Source organism: Chiroxiphia lanceolata, chromosome 17 (genome assembly GCF_009829145.1).
Source record: "Chiroxiphia lanceolata isolate bChiLan1 chromosome 17, bChiLan1.pri, whole genome shotgun sequence".
NCBI lineage: Eukaryota > Metazoa > Chordata > Aves > Passeriformes > Pipridae > Chiroxiphia > Chiroxiphia lanceolata.
Genome location: NC_045653.1, coordinates 11,042,089 through 11,055,293, shown reverse-complemented (window position 1 = coordinate 11,055,293; position 13,205 = coordinate 11,042,089). Strand labels below are relative to the sequence as shown.

Genomic DNA, 13,205 nt, shown 5'->3' with positions numbered 1-13,205 from the left:
AAAGATGCATAGGAATGCTATGGATGATATTTCTTCACATGAAACACCCCTGGAGCTGTCTTCTTGCCTATTTTGGTAAAGCTGTAAGTAATTGTAAATGAAGCAAGCTTTGATAGGTCTGCAGGGAGGAGGCAGTTTCCAGGAATTGCTGTTGTCTTTTTCAGAGAGGAAAGTACACGAAGGCAGAGAAATTCAGGAGAATGTGATGTTACATTTGGTGATCTGTAACTATTCCCCAGGACAAAAGGGTTTGAAAGTATTTTGCATCCACAATCCTTCCGTTTAGGCTTTCTGGTTTTCAGCACAAAGCACATCTCTGGAATAGCTTAAAAGCCGTCCTTTCACTCACCAAACTATATTGTCTTGGAATTGGCAACACACTGCCCTGTCCAGTGGTGGTGTGCCCAGGTGCTGTCTGTTTTAGGGACTGTTGGGATGGGCTGGGGAAGGATGCAGGGACTGCAGTGCCGGTGACATTCCCTTGTGCTTTACCCTCTGCCTTGTGCCTTACTCCTCATTATCCGTAGTGAACATGCTCTCCGTGCCTTGGTTAGGATGTGCATGATTAAAATAACCTGCCAGAGATGTGATGGAGACTAATTAAATCTCATTGTCTGGTGGGGGTAGAGGGGCTTTTGCTTCTTACATCCCTCAAAACAAATTCCTGGCATCTGCTTTCTGAGCTGTGCTCTTTGTGTAGTTCTTCAGTAAAACTCGCTTGCTTTGGGGAGGATGATTGCCAACAGATCTGAATTCATGTAGGAAATTGCTTTGCAGCAGGAGCCCTTCCACCAACAGAGAAAAATCTTTCCCCTGTGTGGCTCTGGGTCCAACCAGAGCCAGTGGCTGTGCACAACAGAGGCACATCATGTGTATTAGTGAGATGGGGAGTGCTTGGAGGGAAGGCTGAGAGGATGTTTTATTCATTGTGTTTCCTCTGACTGGGCATCCCTTCCACTTGATTATAAATATTATGGTGCTACGAAACCTTGAAAATCAAGCACTGGTTTGAAGATGCTGTTACGAAGGACATGAGCAGTGTTTTCCCTCTGAGCTGCTGGGACCTACTCTCATGCCAGCAGCTCCACTGCCAACAGGGACAAAGTTTATATTCCTGCCAAATCCATGCCGTGGAGATGGACTTTGCCTCTTGAAAGCCACATTCACACTGTGCAGCTCGAGTTAACTGTGCAAAGAAAAGGTGGTGTTTTAGGGAGGGGGAAATCCCCGCCAATGCTAAATCAACGGTGCTTTATTGCCTTCATAAACCTGTCGTGCTGCTCACTCCAGGCAAAGGCAATCCACCATTTTGGAGTTATGGAGAACCTGTTTTGTTGGGCTCCTGCTGCTGTTGAAGAGTCAAGTTCATCTCAAGGACACAGATACACAATCAATACCCTGTTTACCAAAACAAAATGTTCTCGTCTGACTGTCTTGCAGTCGTTGGTTATTAAGGTGATTTATTTGTATGAGGTGTTCAGGCTTTTCAAAAGCACTGCAGGTTAATAATAGAATCAAGGGATAGTTTGGGTTGAAAGGGACCTTTAAAGGTCATCTAGTCCAACTGCCCTGCAATGTGCAGGGACATAGTCAGCTAGAACAGATTGCTCACAACCCTATCCAGCCTGACCTTGAGTGTTCCCAGGGATGGGGCATCTACCACCTCTATTGGTACCCTCTGCCACTGCCTTATCACCCTCACTGTAAAAACTTCTTTCTTATATCTAACCCAAACCCATCCTCCTTCTGTTTAAAGCCACCCCTCCCTTGTCCTGTCACAACAGAACCTGCAAAAATATCCAGAACTGATTATGTCAAACAGTCTGCAATGGCTTCTCTTGAGGAAAGCCAGTGTGCCTGGTCAGGTTACTTGTTATAGGATAATATTCACTGTGCTCTAGCCTCTTCCTCGGGACTGACTCTCCTTGAGCTGCTCTGATGCAAGCTTGGAAGTGTGGAGAAGCTGGTCACTGCACCCCCAGGCAGCACCTGCTCCTCCTTGGTGTGCTGCTCACTCAGCAAAGGAGCAGTTGGTGAGTGCTGGGGTGAACTGGAAAAGAGAAAACTGAGCTTATCCATCACCCCTGTGCTGGGTGCTTCTCCCTTTGCCACAAGCTGGCTCATGTCCTGCTGCTTCCTAACCCTTCCCAGCTATATTGAGCCAGGCTGGCTTAGGTGATCCAGCAAGGGGTATAGGTGTTGATTTTTCTGGGGGGTGAGTGTAGGGCAGATGTCTCCATCAGTGAACTGGTAAATTGTGGTGCAGAAAGTGCCTTTGAATGGTAATAATTGCTATGGATCCGGGGACTGGTGACACATCCAACCCATCACAAGCTGCAGTGAAGGCAAAGTGGTACTGGAGGTGATTTAAGGAAAATTGTAGTAATGAGTCTTACAAATGGCCCGTTTTTGTCAGGGGAAGTACATATCAATAACAGCCCTGTCTGTCTCTGCAGGGGAGCAATCGAGACAAATGCCATGTTAACAATTTCCTCAGACCAGATGTGATAGAGAATAAAAACTGCAGCACCAGTAGGAGGTGGGTGGCTGAAGATGATTGCTCCCTGCAAGCCAGGAAGGAGGCTGTGAGACTCCAGCAACGGGTCAGTTCTCATCCCCAGCAGCTTTTGGAGAATCTGGCTCTTCTACCAAACATCTCCCAGCCCTGTGGTGCCACCCAGAAGTGTCACCCAGCCATAGAGGGTGAGTGGCATTGCAGGAGTCTGCCTGGCTCCCAGCAGGAGGCCATGCACCCAGAGGTGTGTTAATTAATAGAGCTCTGGCAGTGTACCCGTGACACTGTGAGCAAGGACACAGTACCAGTCTTGCTGCAATTAATATGTATCTGTGAGAATTTAGAGTGCAGGCAGAACATTGATTTAAACACCCTCATTTCCTCCTCCACCCCCCATTGGTCTGGCTTCAAACAGCCTTGCTACAGAAATTAAAATCTGCTTCCTTTACAGGATGCTTTTATTCTCCAGCATTTTTTCCTGCTTTTTCCCAGGGCTGGAAGTGAGTCTGTGCTTCAGTTGGTTTGGTGCCTTTTGTCAGTCCAGTCTGTCCAAAGCAGAGCTCCTTGGGAGAGGAAGGTTTCTGGAAGGGGTCTGTCCCCTTTTTCTGTGCTGCTCCATCACCTTTGCAGGGTCTGTGGGGCTTGGAGCAGTGGCCTGGGGCTCCCCTTTTGTTGGTGTTGCCATGAGCAGCTGGTAAAAACCGTCCCACATGTCCTGTGATGGCCCTGACTCCACCAGAGATGCTGCTGCCTCATCCTCCTTAACTGTTTGGAAGAAGGGGAAGCTAATCTGCTGGATCAATCTATGGATCAGCTTGTCTTCTGGGCTTGAAGCTTTTGTTGTTCCCTATCTCAGGCTTCTTCCATCAGCCCATGTGAGTCACAGCCTTTGTGTAATCTGACTGTGGGACCTGTGCCTGTGAGGAAAAAGCATTGTATGTGATGGGACCTTGTGCTGCAGTACTCCAGGGTACTCTAATTGTTTCCTTTCCTAGCTCTCTTGGAATGCTGTGAACTCCAGAAGCTATCCATGACCACTGGATCTAATTAAAGAATCTGTTTTCCTGCTGGTTGCCTTTATCAGATGTGTCTGCAAGGGGATTCTTCAGCACAGTCGTTGGATTTCAGAGGTAAGAAGCAAGAAATGAAGAGGAATGCTAGTTTAAAAGAGTAAAATAGAGTAAAATAGAAATAAAAGGATATTTGTTGCCAAATTGGGTGGATTGGGAATGGATGTGAGTCAGCAGATAGAGATCTGTTCTTCCCTGTCCTTTCTCATGCTGTGCTGTTGGCAGATGAGGGCTGTGTAGGGCAAATAGCGCTGCAATCCATCGGCATTCCATGCAGGAATATACATTATTTAGTTGCTATTAATCTGGTTGTTACATAGCTACAAAGAGCCCTTGGTATCTGCCACTTCCAGGTGATAGGAGTTCTTTAAAGCCACCTGAACTGTCACTTCAGAAAAGTCACCCTTTCTGTCATCCCTTGACCTGTTTTGAAAAGCTTTAAGTCTTTGCAAACCACAGCACTGCACCAGGGCTGTAATGCATCCTTGGAAAAACAGCCCGGAGCCCTTCACGGGTGCTTGCCAGGGAGCAGGCTCTGTGCAATATATTCCAATATCTAAGCAACAGCTCAATGTTTTGCCTCTCTGCTTAAGTAGCAGACCTCCTCTGGCCTAAAAGCCTAATCAGTAGAGGGTTATGAAGTGCAAATTGCTGCTGAATGAATTTGCTGCTTTTTTTCACTCTGGTTTCCCCTCCCTCCCATGTTATGACAGTGAAATGACTCATCTTCACCTTAGTATCATGTGTGAGAAAAATGTTCTAATATTTTCTACAGTGTTCATTGTAGAAAAAAACCCCCAACAAAACACATGAAATCTGTCTTCTGGCACATTTTTGAGTTCAATTATACAGAGCTAGCACCTTTCTCCAACACTCTTCACGCCAACAAACATTGTGGATTGCAAGGGTTATGATACCAGCAATTGTTATAAGGCAAAAAGAGAAGCAGGAGGCCTGGTTTGAGCTTAGTAAGACTGAACTCTATGGCTTTGGACTGCAATCAGCTCACTTTTGCCATTAATACCAGCCTGACCTACTTAAATAGGTCATTGTAATTCTTGTGGCCGAATATGTGCTAATGAAAATTCAGCTTTAGGAGCATGAGCCTTGTTGGATGTGTCAGTGTGATGGAGAAAATGTGTTGGATAAATGTGGTGAACTGAGCAGGAAATGGTGTGCTACAGAACTCATAAAAATAATTTATAAAGCAGAAGATGAAAGGAAAAGGGAAGGGATTACTGCAAGGTGAGGTTTATATCTGGTTCTCTCTGCTCATCTGCACCCCTTGGTCATGGACACAGTGGGGATGTTTGGCTCTGAGCAAGTGAGGGAGGGACTGGATTTGGTGTGTGCATCTGAAATAGCCAAAAGAGCAGCAACAGACAGTAAAACCTGGCTCTTCTCTCTTTAAAATCTAATTTGGCTCCCAAAGCAAAACCCCAAAACTTAATTCCCTGGGGATTGAAGCTGCCAGGTCACTGAGTGAGGCTTTCACAGCTTGCTGGGTGAATAAGGTCCCCATCAGAAATCCTATTGATAGAAATTTATTTACAGACAGCCACACTATAGAGAAGTTTTGGATGCTCGTGGAGGAGGAGCAGGAAGATAAAAGAAATAAAGATGTATCTCTGTGTTTTCCACAGGGAATAATTTCCAAAGCATAGAACTCCTGGGGCCATGCAGGGCCTCCTGCCAGGTGAGTGATTTCAGACAAGCACTGACCAAACAGGAGATGTTTTGTGTTGGGCACAGAGCACACTCAGGCTCTGAGCCCTCTCCATCTCCACCTGCTTCTCAATTCCACTTGAAAACAGAGGAAAAATTCCTTGTAAATGGCCTGTTTTCACCAAATTCTACAAACTCTCCCTGAGGCTCCTTACCAGGAAGTTGGTTTGGTGGGTTTGTTTTGGTTTGGGTTTTTTTTTGATTTTGTGTTGGGTTTTTTTGTTTGTTTGGGTTTTTTTTTCTTGTTTGTTTGGTTTTTTTGTTTGGTTAGTTTTTTTTTGTAGTAACAATTGCTTTCTTCTTGCAAATGTTCAGTAAATTGTTTCCCCGGCTGGGATGTCAGGAGGTACAGGAGCACTTGCTGTACAGAAGCACTCCCCAATTGCATCAATAACCTTTTTGTGTCTCTCAGTGAGTCCTAGAAAACTGCAGAGTAGTTGTGTGTCTCTGCAGGTTACTTGGCAATCAATTCTCCATCTCCAAAACATCCTAATTTACAGGGAGGATGTGACAAACTCCTTACTCTGCAATAAGAGTTTTTGGGTGTATTAGCACCTCCCCTGTTTTCCCAGTGCAGCCCTGTAGCACTCCTGCTTGGCTTACTCCTCATTGTGTGAGGCAGACAGCATCCTTCTGCAGCCCTGGAAAGGACAGGGAATTTTCTGGGCTGGAAAATAAAACATCCATGAGAAAGGCAGAATATGATGCTGCCCATCATGTACCCATGGCTGGTGTTCCCACCTCAGTTTTCAGTTTTTCCCTTCCTTGCTTCCCTGGGGCATCTCTGTAATGGGGGGGGGGGAGGTTGTAATGTCAAACTGGACAAAGAGTTTATGGACTTATTTCCAGCATGAAAACAAGCTCTGTTTTGCCCATTACATAAGGGAAAAGTGATTTCAGGCAGAGAGAGGTGAGAAAAAGGTGAGAGATCAGTAGGTCTTTTTCCTGTGGCTGCAGGGAGGGAAAACACAATTGTGGTGTGTGAGACGCAATGTTAATGTAAAAGCAACCCAAACTGTGAGTGAACATCAATGGAGCTGCATCCTTGTCGGTGACAGAGCCTCTCCCATCCCTGTCTGCTGGATTTCTCCTGCTCCTTCCCCTGCCGAGAGGCGATTGTGTTGGGGCTGGTTGTGCCTGTCATTCACCTTTCCACTGCGCAGCCGGTTCTTAGAAAACAGTTGGCTTTTCTAACTCTCTTGAGCATTCAAGTGAGTCCAGGAGATGTGGGGATGGGCTGATAATTGGTTTTGGATTGTCTCGGCTGTTAGGTGTTGCTCTGTTTTCTGGTGCTCCTATCTGTGATGGAGCTATTTGCTCGGCTCCAAAGTGATCCCAAGCACTCTGCTTTTGTGGAAGGCAGAACAGCTCAAGAGAAAAATGTGCTGGAAATTACCTGTTCTGGGAAAACGCAATCACAGCAGATTTTCTTCTGGATCCTGTTTGTGAGCAAAGGAGCCTGAACAAGGATCTGCTCTTGTGGGGGTCCCTTATGCTCACACGAGTCTCTCTGTGCATCTCCAGAGAGTTGTCATCCCGCAGAAACACGGGAGTCCCCTGCAGGACTCTCCCGGTAGGTCAGGGAGGGGGATTTGACTACACATCTGCACGACAGAAAAACATCGAGGCAAATTCTCCCTTTCTGTCCAGGAAAGCCAGGGTGTCTGCCTGCTGTATTCCATGAGTAGGAAATCTATTGCTGAGGGACTTCTGCTGAGAGATCCGTGCTTCATGAAATTCTTGCCGGGGGGCAGAGGCAGGCTGGAGGGCTGGAAATGATAACTCTGCCTTCCTCTCCTCTGCTCCTTTAATTGTTTGTAATGATTTAATAAGCAGCACTAAACAGGGAAGCTGATCATCCTTCCCTGCAGCAACACAGGCATGTGGCATTTTATTATCTTTTCTAGGGGCTCTGTTTGGAATTTCTTTGCTGTATTTTCTCTGCAGGGGCTTGATACAAAGCCGTGGGAGGTCATCAGCAAAACTGTGGACTTTGTGGTGCCAAGGCTCTGAGTGCTGAATCAGCACCAAATCCACGCAACGATCTGGGAAAAAGATAATTTGCAAAAATGGCATAATTTAAAAATGAAATGCTCATGGCTTTGGTACCTTTAGGTGTACAAATGCACACCAGGGAGAGGAAGAGCAAATTAGGCACAAACTCCCAGTATTTGCAGAAGAATGAATGGAAATAACTTTCTGTTTAGGCTGGAAATCAGGAGAAACTTTGTGCCCGTCAGAAGGGTGTTGACGTGAAGCAGCTGCCAAGTGACAACAGACAGATGGAGAAGTGAAATCCCAAACTGAAGACTTTTAAGGTGGAGCTTTTTGGGTGCTGGGGGCTGTAGAAGCAGATCTTGCGAATCCCATGGGTGATGCAGGCAGCTTCCAAGGGGGGCATCCCTGCCCCGTGCCGGGGACCTGCTGCCCTGGCCCCAGAGGGTGGTTTGGTTTGTACCTGATGGCTCAGCAGAGCTTGGGAAACACCTCTGACTCACTTGAATTTGAAAGGCATTTGGGTCAAATCGGTGCATTTGTTCTCTGAGGGATGGAGTCTGGAATTCTCACTGATTTTGTTTGAACACTGTGGCATTTCTCTAATCTCTCCCCACCCAAAAAAAAACCCCCAGCAGATCCCCTGTTTCTCCCACTCTGTCTTTCCCACAGCTCAGATCCTCAGAGTTTTCCCTTAAACTACAAGAATTGGATATTTGATGTTTTTTTGTTGCCTCTTGGTACTGTGCAGCTCAGGGGGGAAGAAACTTCTCCTGCCCTTCATTTTTCTGCAACGAAGCATTTTGTTCCTCTCTCTGAAAGATTAGGAAGAAATGCTTCTTTTAAAGCTAGCAGAGCCAAATTGAATTCCCTTATCGTTTGGAACAAAATAACCAAGTTATTTATGTTAAAATAACTCCAAAATTTTGAAGAGATCTTCTGAGAAAATATTTCTCTTGGTGACTGATTACAAGTGGGTATGGGAACAAACTCTTTGCCATGAACCACTCAAAGAAGTAATTTTTTCCCAAAGAGTAGATGTAATTACATTTTCTGGACGGAAAGAAGAAAGCAGTAGTGGACCAAAGGAGCTCCAAGCAAATCTTCATTTGCTGTCAGTGACTGAATTACATGCACATGGTTTCAATCAGCTCTGCCAGACAAAGCACTGCTTTTGGATTACTGGGGGTTTTGTCAGAAATCTTTGAAGCATGAATAGTTCCTGGACTCGTCTCTGTCGGCTTCAGCTGTACCTGCTGTCCATCATATCTTGCTTTTATAAGGCAGCTCTTGTCATTATGCTGTTCTTTAATTCAGATATCTGAGCCTTTTTCTACTTCTAACCCCAGTATTCAGTGATGGCCTCACAAGCGAAGGCAAGGAGCTGGCAGGTGATAATTTATGGAACTGTCTATAATGGGAAAAACTCAGCCTTCAATTTCTATCTCCTTAAAAATCTCTGGTGTTTTTTTTCTTCTCCTGCCTCTTGTGGTCTTCGTGGCTGGTCTGAATTTAGTGCTTAGAAATGCAATTATATAGATCCCAATTATTTTGAGACAGAATAACTTCGTATATAAAATTAAAGTAATTTAACTGACCGATATTTTGGAGTAACTTTTAAAACCTTTAATGTTTGGGATTGCTCAGTTAAAAGTTTTCTAGAGAGTTTTCATTCCTGCTTCATGGCCTTATTGTTGTTTATTTAAACAATATGCCCAGCAATCCTTCCCTGGCCCAGAGGGATGGAGGATGAGGCATTGCCCATCATCCTACTGAGGCTGTAAACCTTTGTCCTCAAATTTCTTCTGAGTAAAAGACTTGTAGGGCTTAGGAATGAATGGATGCTTTTCCCTTCTCTGTGGGCATTTATCATTCAGGTGTGATAAATGGTATTATCACCCTGTAGCAGTGATGTGTGAGAGAAGCAAAGTAACTCATTTATTGCTCATTATACTGTAGGACCAATGGCTGAGCTGTTTGTTGTCATTTCTTCCCTTCTACAAATATGTTTTCTAGCCCAACAGACGTGGATGGAGGGCAGAGGAAGGAGCAGATGTGTTAAAGAAGGGGATCCAGGTGGAAATAATATTTGTGGGAAGATTGCCTGCACCTCATCTCTGCTGCTGTGTCAGCTATTGGATTAGATGGAATGTAAGTAAATGGCTTTCCACTGTTTTTATTGCTTCCATCCCTGGAAGTGTTCAAGGCCAGGTTGGACAGGGCTTAGAGCAAGCTGGTCTGGTGAAAGGTGTCCCTGCCCATGGCAGGGGGTTGGAACAAGATGATCTTTAAGGTCCCTTCCAACCCAAACCCTTCTTTGAGTCTTTTACAGTTTTCAATCCCCTGTTGTGTGTGTTATCTCCTGTTTGTTGGTGAGACAAGAGATGAAGAAAAAACCAGCAAGTTCTGAGGGTCAAACAAACCTGCCTTGTATGCAAATTGACTTTCTGGAAGGGAGCTTTCAATGCACCCAAATCTTCTAGAAAAGAGCTAATTGGGTGGCAGAGGAAGGAGACAAAGATTGGGGAAGCAATGCCTGGCCTGGTTTAATTGTCATAGTGCCTGTTTGTCTGCCCAGGACCCCAGCAGCCTGATGAGGTGTGCTGACAGCAGCTGTCCTTCTGCTGGGCCATCCCAGCCCCCGGGCTGTAAATGTGCTGGATGTGATGGACAGTGAACACAGCCAGATCCTTGTTGTTCCCATCCCACTCAGGACTTATTAATCCCTCCTCTTCCTGCTGTGTCTCCATCCTCTTCGGAGACAGGGCTGAATCTGAGGGCAACTGGAGGTTTGAATTGCTCCTTTTGCAGAGAGAAAAGGAAAGGTTTGCAGTTTACTGAGGAACAATTTGCAGGAGATGAGGGAAGCTGGCAGGTCTGGGGCTGTTCCTGTTCTAGTCCCCCCTCTTGCTGCAGGAGCTGTGCCTTGGGGCATGGTCACCTTCTACCCCAAAGCCAGCACTTGGGTGACACCATCAGCTCCACTTCATAATGAAATTACAGCAGTTTGACATCCTGACTTGGGGATCTGGAAGCAGTTAGCGCCTGACCAGCCTCAGAACACAGAATTTATCTGATTTAGCTGAAATCTCTTTCACTGGGGACTGAGTAAAATTGCCTCGTATTTGCTCAGTGCTAAAAATCCATCTGAAGCTGATTGCCAGGACTTGCTGCAGCTGCTGGGTGATGGGATAAGCCCCTGCAACAGCAGCATGAAATGGGAGACTGGGAGAGAAATATTAAGAAATGACTCTTCCAACCATTTACAGGCTTTGATGTTCTCATGTTGGCTTAATGCTGTCAAAGGGGTTGATTTTAATGGTTTTAGAGGCACTAACTTGGGCAGTGAAATGCACCTGAGGCAGCAATTGCGTCTCTGGTCTCTGCAAGCTCCCTCATCTTCCTTCATGCTCCTCAGCATTGAAATCTCGTAAGGACTAAGAGAAGCTGGGGCTCTGGGAAGGCTCAGTAGTGACAGATTTTGGAGAGATTTGAGGCAGGAATTGGAAGCAGCTGCAGTAGATGGTGTAATCTTCATCCTTGTGCTCTCTTGCGTGCTGATACAGCCTGGAGGAGGCAGGGATTCCATAAAGCACCTTCTGTATCTCCTGTGGGAGGAAAACAAGTGGCAAATGCATTAATTTCTTGCAGTTTCAGGCATGTGTTGGGTGGCTGTGCTGCACCCCAGGGCCAGGCTCTGCTGGTCTTTGCTCTGGCTGGTGATTCCAAGCTGTCCTCTTGTGATTTTTATTTACAAACCATCTCTCCAACCAGCCTCCACTTTGCTTTAAAAATTCAGCACCACGTTGGCAGCTGAATGGGTCCCAGAACTGGGCAGAGGCATTTGAAATGCAATTTGCATCGAGAAGTTGTTACAGGGTGGAAAAGGCCGCGTTCCTCCTGTGCCTGGAGCTGCTAATCTTGTTCTGAACACTGAAAACCTCTCCAGCTTCTCTCATTATACCTAAATTTGATTACTGCTTTGATTTCACACCTCTTTCATGCTGGCTTTTCCTCTCACCTTGGCTGGAAATGTCAGCCGTGAGAAGAGAAATTCTGCCGTGCCTTGGAATCGTTTGCATTGCCCATCCCCGTGCCTAATGCTGCTTTTAATTATCTTGGGAATTTGAGCATGGAGGGACCTGGGGGGACTTTAGAGAGGGGAAAAAAATAAGGCACACAGGCCGAAGTGTAAATGCAGAGTCTGGGTTGCTGCAGTCTGCAGCGTCGTGGGGATTCGGGCTGTGCAAATCAATGCTTTTCCCCGTGAATGGGTGGCTCCCTCTGTGTGTCCCCTGAAATTCCTACGTAAATGGCAATGGGATGTGAATATGTTATCCCAGGTGGTGAACTGAGCGTGGTGAACAACACGGTCTGTCCCTGCCCTGTGTCCGAAGGTGACCGGGAGCAGATGTTCCCAGCCTGGCACGAGGATGAAACGCTGCCAACACAGAAAAGCATCTCCTGAGCCAGGGGTGTTCAAAGACTTATCACCTCCTTTGCCTTGCTCCCGTGCATCTTTAATGCATCCTTCCTTTAGGAAAGTGGTTGAAATCTCTAAACACCAAAGGGGGTGTTTTCAGCTCATCCTTGTTATTCCAGAGTGAGTTTGGCTCTTTTTCTGCAGATGAAGAGTTACTTGGCATTTTTGGTATAACTTTTTTTTTAAAAAAATCCCAGATTTTGCAATCAGCTCTTTGTTCTGTTTGTATCACATAGTGAAGCCCTTGAAGGGCCATTTTGGAGAGCGACTGGTGCTTACTTGGGTGCTTCAGGCTGCTGCAAATTCCCTGTCATTACAACCTGTCACTCCCCGAGCAGCACAAGGCACGGGGAAGAGTGATCAAGGAGGATTCACTGCAGTGCTTCTCTCCCTGAGCTCTGCTTCCTTTGGAGCTGCACTGGGTAGTTGCAAGGGGCTGTTTCAAGGAGATAAATTTATTTCCCACTCCTCAGGAACTGGGGTTGTTGTTTGATGCAGAGAAACATAAATGTCTTTGTCTCACCAAGAGCTAAGCATTATTCACATATTTTCCAATGAGGTTTTGGTTTGCTTGCTCAATGATTTGCTAAAAAGTAGGTAAAACCATACAAAAGCATGCAAGATGCAAGTGCTGCTGAACTCCAACAGAGCTTAACATTGCTGCTGTTTCCCCCCAGGAGAGTCCCAGCTCCTCCAGCTCTGTGCTGTAGGGTGGCTGTGTTACTTGTGGAAGCCTTGTGGTGCTCAGGTCATCTCATCCCTTGGGTGCCCCTGGCTGGGTGTCACCTGTGCACCAGGGCTGGTGCCAGAGCTGCAGCCACGCAAGGTCCCCACAGGGCTGTGTGAGACCCAGTGAGAATCATCTGTTCCCTGCTTTTGATGGAAAGTTGTGACAGGCACCTTGGTGTCAATGAGGTGAAGTGTTAATGCTGCTGCTGTCAGCATGTCAGGCAGTGCCCACACACCGTGACTGGAGACAGCTCGGGAGGAGAAGATGAAGGAAAACCAGGATGAAATTCCACGTGCTACTGAACACCATCAATAAGTGCTTGGGAGCAAAGTCTGTGAAGGGACTTGGGAGGGCTGGGCAGAAGGGGCAGCTCTGAGAAGTGTGTGGTACATTGGTGACGTCCTAATTGTTACCTTTGCGCTGGGATGAAAAAGTATCGGTTTGCATGGCCTGAATATCTGCATCTGGAAACTCTGTGTGTTGCAGGAGCTGTGCTGAGCTTGTCTGGCTCTGAAATATCATCTCTGCACCTTAACCAGGAGCGATATTAGAGTCACAAACCGACTAACAAAAATCAGCCATAACCCAGGAGCAACCTCGGCAATACATGTCCGTGGCAAGTGAGGAGACTGAAAGCTTTCATTAGGTTTGTTTTCTCGGAGAATGAACTTGGCATTAAAAAACCCT

General features: G+C 46.2%; 1 long non-coding RNA gene across 1 annotated transcript; it reads left to right on the top strand.

Annotated features, from left to right (window-relative positions):
* The first annotated feature begins 3,513 nt into the window (after positions 1-3,513).
* On the top strand, positions 3,514-13,128 carry LOC116795559. The gene is made up of 3 exons (XR_004360079.1): positions 3,514-3,645; positions 9,322-9,456; positions 13,005-13,128. It is a non-coding gene; the product is annotated as an uncharacterized LOC116795559 (long non-coding RNA).
* The last annotated feature ends 77 nt before the right edge of the window (positions 13,129-13,205 follow it).